Source organism: Gastrolobium bilobum, unplaced genomic scaffold (assembly GCF_033153095.1).
Source record: "Gastrolobium bilobum isolate Gb01-03AN ecotype WA unplaced genomic scaffold, APGP_CSIRO_Gbil_v1 utg7242, whole genome shotgun sequence".
NCBI lineage: Eukaryota > Viridiplantae > Streptophyta > Magnoliopsida > Fabales > Fabaceae > Gastrolobium > Gastrolobium bilobum.
This window is the reverse complement of record NW_026898428.1, coordinates 490,781-500,573: the sequence shown is the minus strand read 5'-3', so window position 1 is coordinate 500,573 and position 9,793 is coordinate 490,781.

Sequence of the window (9,793 nt, the reverse complement as noted above, 5' to 3'; positions counted from 1 at the left end):
TTTAATTTATGATAAATTGTAAAAAAAATTATGTAAATTGTAATGCTTTGTATAATATAATAACTTTTATTAATATAGTTTTTATGGATATTATTCATTAATTTATGAATTACTCGATTAGTCCGATTTGAGTCCACTAAAACTACATCAGAATAAAAAAGTTCCTATCAAATTTTAGCACAATTCTAATTCGAAATCACTAATTAAACAATAACAACTCATTATCAATTTATCAGCGTGTTTTGTGATATTAATATAATTTTTTAAAGCACATATTTCAAAGCACTCCTCGGATTTAATCTTGTTTTTTTAAGTTTTTTTACTTAGTTATACACAATATATTTAAATTCATATATTATATCTAAATAACATATCAATCTAATTATTAATTAGCACATACCCGAATTGGTTTCATGTTCAAAAAATTAGCTAAAAATAAAGAGAGGTTATACTTATATCATAATTTCTTTTACAACTTCTTACAATTACTTTATTTATCGTTAGATAAAAATCAAATCAACGATTATAAATAATATAAAGTGAGAGCCATTAATTTGATTTTGATATAACAATAAAAAAAGTGGTTGTAAAAAAAATCGATTGTAAATATAATCTTCTTCAAAAAAATATTAGACAAAATTTATGACAAGTCAAATTCGATCAAAACATCTATCCCCATTTATCTATTTATTCTTTCGTAAACTTATCGTCTCTCCATCATTATGCTATCGTAATTCAAGTTACTAATTTACAACCCAAAACAAGTGGAAAAATAATATTTGGATAAATTTTTGAAATGGCTTAGTTGAATTAAGAGTTATCAATTTTTTGTTCTTTTCATATATATTGACCTTCATTCTTATGGAAACACAATTGGCAATAAGATATTTTGATTTTTATTTCCCTTATCATGCCTATCAGGAAGTTTATATTTATGTACACATTAGTTTCACAACAAAAATATAGAATAATAGAGAAACTTACCTCATGAACATTGTGGGAGATTGGTTAGATATTTTATATAAAATATGACACTAAGTTAATTATTTGAAAGAAATAATACGTGGGAGAAACATGTGATGCCAGCTACAACACTTGTGAATTATGTCCATTCGCATTCACAGGTTAATCATATCATAGGGTGGTATAAGTAATAAGATCAAGCAAACATCATATTATTTGTTGTTCCCGAGTCAATTATCTAGAATTTTATTTTCTCTCACATGAGACAAAGAAAAAAACCATCCACGACCTTTGATAATAAACTTGTTGGTGGCATAACAATTAGGTACCAACAAGAGATATAGATCTCCCGATATTAAAGGAATTTCCCTACATATTGAAGGACTTTTTTTTTTTTTTTTTTTGTAAATAAAGAGGGGCTAAGCCCCAGAAACAGAAAGAAATTACAAATCATAAACTAACAAGCTAGACATATTTCTAGCATCAGCAACTATAAGTTCCATCAACTGAGGAGGAGGATCTTTAAAAATCTTGAAATGGAGATTATTAGTCTGCCCAGCTTTAGCTAACCAATAAGCACATTTGTTGTTTTCTCTCTTGGTATGAACAAGATGAATAGTCCAATCTGCTTTTAACCATAATCTCAATCTGCTAGTGACTTGAGAGTCCCTAGGATCTTCATGCTGCTCCTTTAACATTTGGATGGCTTGGCTAGAATCACATTCTAGCTCTATTCTTTTTAATCCTGTTCCTCAAAGCAGTTCCAGACCTTTCAGTAATCCCCATAATTCTGCATTAAGAGGATTGCATGAACCCAAATTACAATAGAAGCTTCCCAAAAAGGATCCATTGTGATCTCTTAATATACCATCACAACTAGCTTTTTTCATGCCACTAGAAGAAGCTCCATCACAATTCAACTTAACCCACCCTTGCTTGGGGGCTGTCCACACGCTATCGTTGGAATCACCACGGCGCTGATAAATTCGGGCTTGCAGAATCTGTTGGACAAACATCCAAATTGAAGCCTGTGATTGCTCATCATGACAGAAATGATCTTCATGGATCTCCAAATTTCTCCACTTCCACAAAAACCAACAAGTAGTAAAGAAAATATCCCTCCAGTCCTTCACTTTATTGGAGGACCACATGTTATTGATATTTAAAGTCAACCAATCCTGCAAATTCGAATTCATAAAGGAATTGGGTATCAAACCTGTAAACCAAGATTGCCAAATTTTCCTAGCATGTCTACAATCACGAAGAACATGAATAATAGTTTCCTCATGATTTGGACAACTGGGACAGACATTTGAACCTCCGCTCCACTTACTGGTTCTGCTGCGCACTGAAAGTTTAGCAAGCAAAGTCATCCACATAAACACTTTCACTCGTTTTGGTCCATTCCACGACCAAACTTTTTTCCATAAGCTAATGTGAACATCTGCTGAGAAGTTCATAAGATTACAGTAAGCGACCTTAACCAAAGAAGTTGAGTGATGATTATTGATCCAAACTAATCTATCCTCCCCATTCCTTGGAATAAGCCTGAGATGATTTGTTACTGCATCAGCAAAATCTGACTCCAGAAATTGATGAACAACTTCAAGACGGAAACCATCATCCACCATGTAATCTGCAATTGATTTCTGACTCTTCTCCCATGGCACCTGATTGCTCGACAACTGCTGCAAATTTTCCTCCCATCCCAACCAGTTATCAGTCCAAAGCTTTACTTCAGAACCATCTGCTATTCCCCATCTAAGACCAGCAAGGAAATTACTCCAACATTTAGTAAGATCACGCCAAAGTTTAGAGTCATATGATTTTGCCTTTATACCTCTCCTTAAGTCTTGACCTCTACCATACTTGGCTACTAAAATCTTAACCCATAAATCATCTTTCTTAGTTAACACCTTCCACGCCAGTTTATGAATATAAGCTTCATTTTGTAGTCGAAGGTTAATTATTCCCAAACCACCTCTATCTTTGGGTTTATACATTTGATCCCAAGCTACTAAATGAGTCCTCCTTCTGCTATCCTGATCTCCCCAAATGAAAGCCCTTTGTATCTGCTCAATTTCATCACAAAACGTTACTGGTAAAAGACCATTCTGCATATGGAAAGAAGGGATTGCAGCAATGACCGATTTCACCAAAGTAACTCGACAAGCAAAAGAAAGGCAATGGCTTTTCCAACCATCCAGTTTTGAACGTATCCTATCCTTGATAGCTCCATAGTCCGTTTTAATATATCTCCTTTGTTTAACAAGAGAGCCTAAATATCTGCCAATACTAGAAGTGCGCTTAAAGCCCATTCTGTTGACAATCCTTGCAGCAACTTGAGTATCAGTATTCGGGGAAAAATAAATCAAAGATTTATTTGCACTAACACTTTTCCCCGACATCTCACAAAAGAGATTAACACAATCCATAATCACCTTAGCTTGCTCCATATCTGCTTCCGCAAAGAGAATGATATCATCTGCAAATAAAAGGTGGGATACACTCGGCCCTCTTCTGCAGACTCTAGTAGGCTTCCACGAACCCATAGTCACTTTTTCAGCGATCAAGTGGGAAAGCTTCTCAACACACAACACAAAAATATAAGGAGAGATTGGATCCCCTTAACGAATTCCTCTCCGAGGAACTATGCAATCCGAAGCCACACCATTTATCAAGACCCTCGAACGATTAGAAGTTATAGAAGCCATTATAACACCAATCATCCAATCAGGAAACTGAACTTCAATAAGCACTTTATAGATAAAACTCCAACTGAGTTTATCATAAGCTTTTCCAAGGTCCAGTTTGATTGCCATTGTACCTTTCTTTCCTTTTACTCTTCCCATAGAATGAACCAACTCCTTTGCTACTATAATATTATCCTGAAGCTGACGATTTGGCACGAAGCTAGCTTGGTAAGGAGAAACTAAATTCTCCATTGTAAGCTTAAGTCTATCCACAATGATCTTTCTCATACCCTTATAAATGACATTACACAAAGAAATAGGCCTGAATTGAGAAACATACATTGGCTTAAGAACTTTGGGGATCAAAGTGATCGGAGTACCGTTGACTTCCTCAATGCTGGAAGGGTTTTCTGCATAATACTTGATATCTCTCCAAATCTGTTCACCAATAAATTCCCAGTTCTTTTTGTAGAATGTCGCGGTATAGCCATCCTCCCCTGGAGCTTTCGAATCTTTCATAGAAAAGAAAGCTCGTCTGACTTCATCTTTTGAAATTGGAGCACCTAAGTTAACAGCAGTCTCATCGTCCACCTTTGGCCAAAGAGTCTGGACCCAAGGACGATCATGGTTTTCTTCAGAAAATAGTTTAGAGAAGTAAGCATTTATTACCCGTGCAATGTTGTGATCTTCTCTAATCAAGTTTCCAGCATCATCTTTCAACTCCAAGATCTTGCTCCTTCTACGTCTAACAATTGTTTTCGTATGATAATACTTTGTATTCCTATCTCCTTGAGCTATCCAAGTAGCACGAGACTTTTCAAACCACAAAAGTTCCTCCTGTTCTAAAACTTGTTCAAGTTCACCCCTTATCTTGCCTTCAATCTTTTCCAAATGGCTTTTATTCTGCTCAGAAATTGCCCTCTGGATACCTTCAAGCCTACCAATCAACCTGTTCTTCTTATGATGGATATTACCAAACACATCTTTATTCCACTGCTTAATAAGATGAGTGAAATCACGAAGACTATCAAATGTTCTTTGATCCTGACGCCAGTTTTCCTTGATGAAATTGTTAAAAAATTGATGATCCAACCAAAAAGAATGAAAACGGAAAGGGCGTTCCACCCCATCAACTTTGCTTGGCTCTAAGGTAATAAGGATAGGATTATGGTCACTGTTAATACGAGGAAGCACTCGAACCTGGCCTTCATGAAACATCAACCTCCATTCAGCATTGCTACAAGCTCGATCTAAACGTTTAAAGACTCTATCTAAATGAAGAAATCTTGGTCCTCGCCATGTAAATTTAGAACCTATTCCTTCAAGATCAATCATCTTTATATCAGTTAGAAGAGAAGCAAATTTATTACATCTGCTAGTATCAACTGGAGCACCACCACGTTTCTCACTTGGAAAGGCAATTTCATTAAAATCACCTGCAATTAACCAAGGAACCGAGATATCTTCTGATAACTGAAGTAAATCATCCCAAAGTCTCTTCCGAATTTCTTCTCTAGGACTTGCAAAGATAACAGTATAAAGAAAAGCTTGATGATCTGCCAATGTAACACGAACATGAATAAATTGATGGGTCTGTTTTAATGCTTGAACCTGACACCTATCATTATTCCATAGTAACCAAAGACCTCCCGTAAATCCATGAGCATCCTCCACTATTGAATTATTAAAACCCAGCTTTTTTATTATCTGTTTTGCTTTTGAACCACTTACTCGAGGTTCAAGAATAGCTGCCACCTCAATCTTATCTTATGCCTTCGAACCATCATTTGAAACGTTGATTTGAAGCACTTTTTAGCCGCCCCGCGGCAATTCCATGTAACGGAAGACATTAACCAATGGTAATTTGGCAGGATTGTGGGTCCACTGCCATCCCATTGTCATTGCACTGAGTTTCAGATTCTGAAATCATCTCCACCTCAATATTGAGCTTATGGTTTATTGGGATATGCTTTCCTTTATCTCTACTTGGATCAGGCGCTTTTGGTTGGGACAAGTCATGATCTAAGTCGTTGATATTTTGACCATCCTTATCCACCTCCATTTGATAACAATCTTTGTTATAATCAGCAACAGTACTCCTAGCCACCATGGAATCTCCACCGCTTTTACCTCCAATGTCCTTACTATTATGAATCGCAACTTGCCTCCTCGAGTTCGTTGTATTATTGTTTGAGGTACCTCTGTCAACTATCTTCCCATGTATTTGATTCTTTTTTTCATGACATGTCGTAATCCCACTTAACGTAAATCGGTTGGGGTGTTCCTGTAATTCAACATTAGGACGGCTTCTAGGGTTTCTGTGTTTGGACCCTTGAGATGTACTAATATCAATATTAACAGGAGGGCCCACCATATTGACGTCATTTATAACAGCATCCGGATTAGTCGCTGGGATATCATGAGTAATATCATCTTCATTAGAGCCCATTAAAGCAGCGTAACGGGAATTTGATTGATTATCAATCATAACCGGCTGATTTGATTGCGGTTGATTACTCCCTTGATTACTCCCTTGATTATTTCCTTGATTACTCCCTTGATTACTCACTTACAGTTGTGATTGATCGATCTCGTGTGTAACCATCTTATCCTAATCAACTATGATAGATTAAATCATTAAAGTCTGGCAAGCTTTGATCCACATAAAAAATTGATATTTTATATATTTAATTCATCAAATACAAGTCAATCTAAATGCTAAACATGAAACTAATAACTATAAAAAAAATTTAAAACTTTATTATTCTTAATTCATAAGATTGAGAGTTTTAATTTTTTTGTAGTTTTTGGTTGAGAGTCTAATTTTGATTGAAGCCCAACAAGATACTTGCACGAAAAATAATAAATAAGTTTTTCCTAAATCGGAATGTGCATTAGCTCATGCCAACCCAACACATGAGACTCAATATTTTTCCTAACTTAATCGATAATCATCAACATGATTAGAATCAAGTAATATAATAATTTATTGCCAAAGAGAGACAAAACCTTATATAATTAGTAAGGTATAACATGAATATAAAGGTAGAAATAAATATAAAATATTAAATTTGGGAAATCATGACCATACAAAGATGAAAATAAATATAACCGTTGGATCAACATAAGCGATCTAACGGTGAGATTGACTGGGTGTCACATGGGTGTAACATAACTTGGGAGTGAGATTATTTGATTATCGGTATTTATAAGATAAACAACGTGGAATTTGTAGGATATGTCCCCTTGATATGTTTCGGTACTTGGATATTAAAGACACTGGCCAGTGCATGTAATCCATCAGAGAAACTATCATGTTATAAGTGTTGTTAATCAATTATAGACAAGGGAATAAATAATTGATTGAGTTACAGAAAACTTGTCAATCAATTATAGACATTTTACAAAGGGGCGATGCATATTCATGTTATAAGTGTTGTTAATCTTGGAGTTCAATTTCGGGCTTTTAGTGAAGTAGCACCGAATTAGATAATCATTCGTTGATTATCAGGAGCCTTGATTAATAACAGATGGTAGATCCCCAAGCTAGCTTGAGACGAGGGATGGGTTATTTTTCGGATAGATGATGACTTATGGGTTACATGATCTTGGGTTTTACGACTCAAGTTTGTATCCAAAAGAGCAAGTGGGAGAATGTTGGGTTTGCTCTTTTATTAAAGCCCAAATGGGTTATTAGTATGAGAAGAGCCCAAGGAACCTAGAGCCCAATGAGCTAGAGTTTCTTGGAACCCATATAAATAGTACCTCTTAAGTTATCAGCCTCCTAGGTCTTTTTGTGAGAAAGAGGCAAGCTCAGAATCTAATTAGTGCCCACACACTTCCCCTTCCTCCTCGAGAGATAGTTTGAAAGATCTGCCACAGTCCAGCTTCAAGGAGGTTGTTCGTGTTGCGGCGCTAAGGTGAGTTGTTCGTGAAGAGGAATCCTACGAGGGAAGATTCTACACGAGACCTGCGCACCGAGAGGTAATTGTGAAACAAGGATGATTCGGTAAGCATACCAATGTACTAGGTCCTAAACCGCTTCCGCATAAATCTAAGATTTCCTACAAAGACTTAGCAAGCCAATCAGCACACCCATTAGCAACTCTAGGAATATGCTTTAGGGTCACTGTCCAATCTTGATCAATGAGAGCTTGTACTCTACCACACATTGTAATAAAACCTTTAATATCATCTCAAGAGAGGCAAAGTATAATTATCGAGGTATATATATTGTTAATTTGTTTTTTTCTAGTACTCTCCTTTATCTCCAGTCTCTATGTGCAAAAATACCTTTGTTAGTTTTCATATCTTTACTTAACAATCGTTAAAATTGAAGTTTAGGTTTATTATATTGCGTATCACTTTAATATTCTTACCCTTATTACATTTTTCCCATCGTTAAAATTGATTCAAATTAATGGCTTTAAACATTCTAAATTAAACAAAAATAAACAATCACCGTCAAGTATACAAGGGTCAATTATTGCCACCATGGGCCATTGACCACCTCTACCATCCATTAACACTACCATCAGCCATTAGCTAGCCACTGCGGGCCATTGGCCATCACCATGTGCTATCAGCTAGCACCATCGTCATCAGCTATCACCAAACACCAACCACCACCACCACCACCGCTGCCCCTACAATTGCCACCAATCATCATTGGTACTGTCTCGGCCCCAGCCAACGACCACTATCATCGTTGTCACAATTGGTCTTTGCCACCACCAACCAACCAATCACCTCCTTAGGCCATCGCCACAAACCTTCACTGCCACCACCACCTTCATCCTCAGTTAACCACCACAATTATAATTGATAATCATGGATGCCATCACAACTTGTCATCGCCATTTCAATCAGCCACCACCATCATGAATCACTATCACTAGCAACAACTACCAATATTTTGAAACAAAATTTTAAAATTTGTATTTAGTGAAGATATACTTTTTTTTTAATTTTTTATGTATTTTAATATGTTTTTAAGTTGTGATTTTCAAATTTTTAAATAATTTTAAATAAAAACTAAGGGAATAACATCTGTCATTTTAAGTGATATAAGCTTATATCATTTTAGATCCTAACCGTTGATTTCTGTCCATCAACGGTTATAATTTATTGGATCAATTGGAAAAAAATCTATCATTTTAAAGGATATAAGTTTATATCATTTTAGATCCTAACCGTTGATTTTCTCCCATCAACATTTATAATTTATTAGATCAAAATTATTAATTAATTAATAATAAATTTGGCCCATTATGTTTGACCCAATAAATTATAACCGTTTATGGACGAAAATCAACGGTTAGGATCTAAAATGATATAAACTTATATCCTTTAAAAGGATAGATGTTTTTTTTCAAAAAGGGAATAACATCTGTCATTTTAAATGATATAAGCTTATATCATTTTAGATCCTAACCGTTGATTTTCGCCCATCAACGGTTATAATTTATTAGATAAAAAATATTAAATAATTAATAATAAATTCGGCCCATTAAGTTTGACCCAATAAATTATAACCGTTGATGGACGGAAATCAACGGTTAGTATCTAAAACGATATAAACTTATATCCTTTAAAAGGATAGATGTTTTTTCCAAAAAGGAAATAACATCTGTCATTTTAAATGATATATAAGCTTATATCATTTTAGATCCTTACCGTTGATTTTCGTCCATCAACAATTATAATTTATTGGATCAAAGTTATTAATTAATTAATAATAAATTTGGCCCATTCAGTCTGACCCAATAAATTATAACCGTTGATGGACGGAAATCAACGGTTAGGATCTAAAATGATATAAACTTATATTCTTTAAAAGGATAGATGTTTTTTTCCATAAGTTTATATTATTTTATATCTTAACCGTTGATTTCCGTCCATCAACTGTTACAATTTATTGGGTCAAATTTAATGGGCCAAATTTATTATTAATTAGTTATTAATTTTGATCCAATAAATTATAACTGTTGATGGGCGAAAATCAACGGTTAGGATCTAAAATGATATAAGCTTATATCATTTAAAATGACAGATGTTATTCCCTTTTTGGAAAAAACATCTATCCTTTTAAAGGATATAAGTTTATATCATTTTAGATACTAACCGTTGATTTTCGT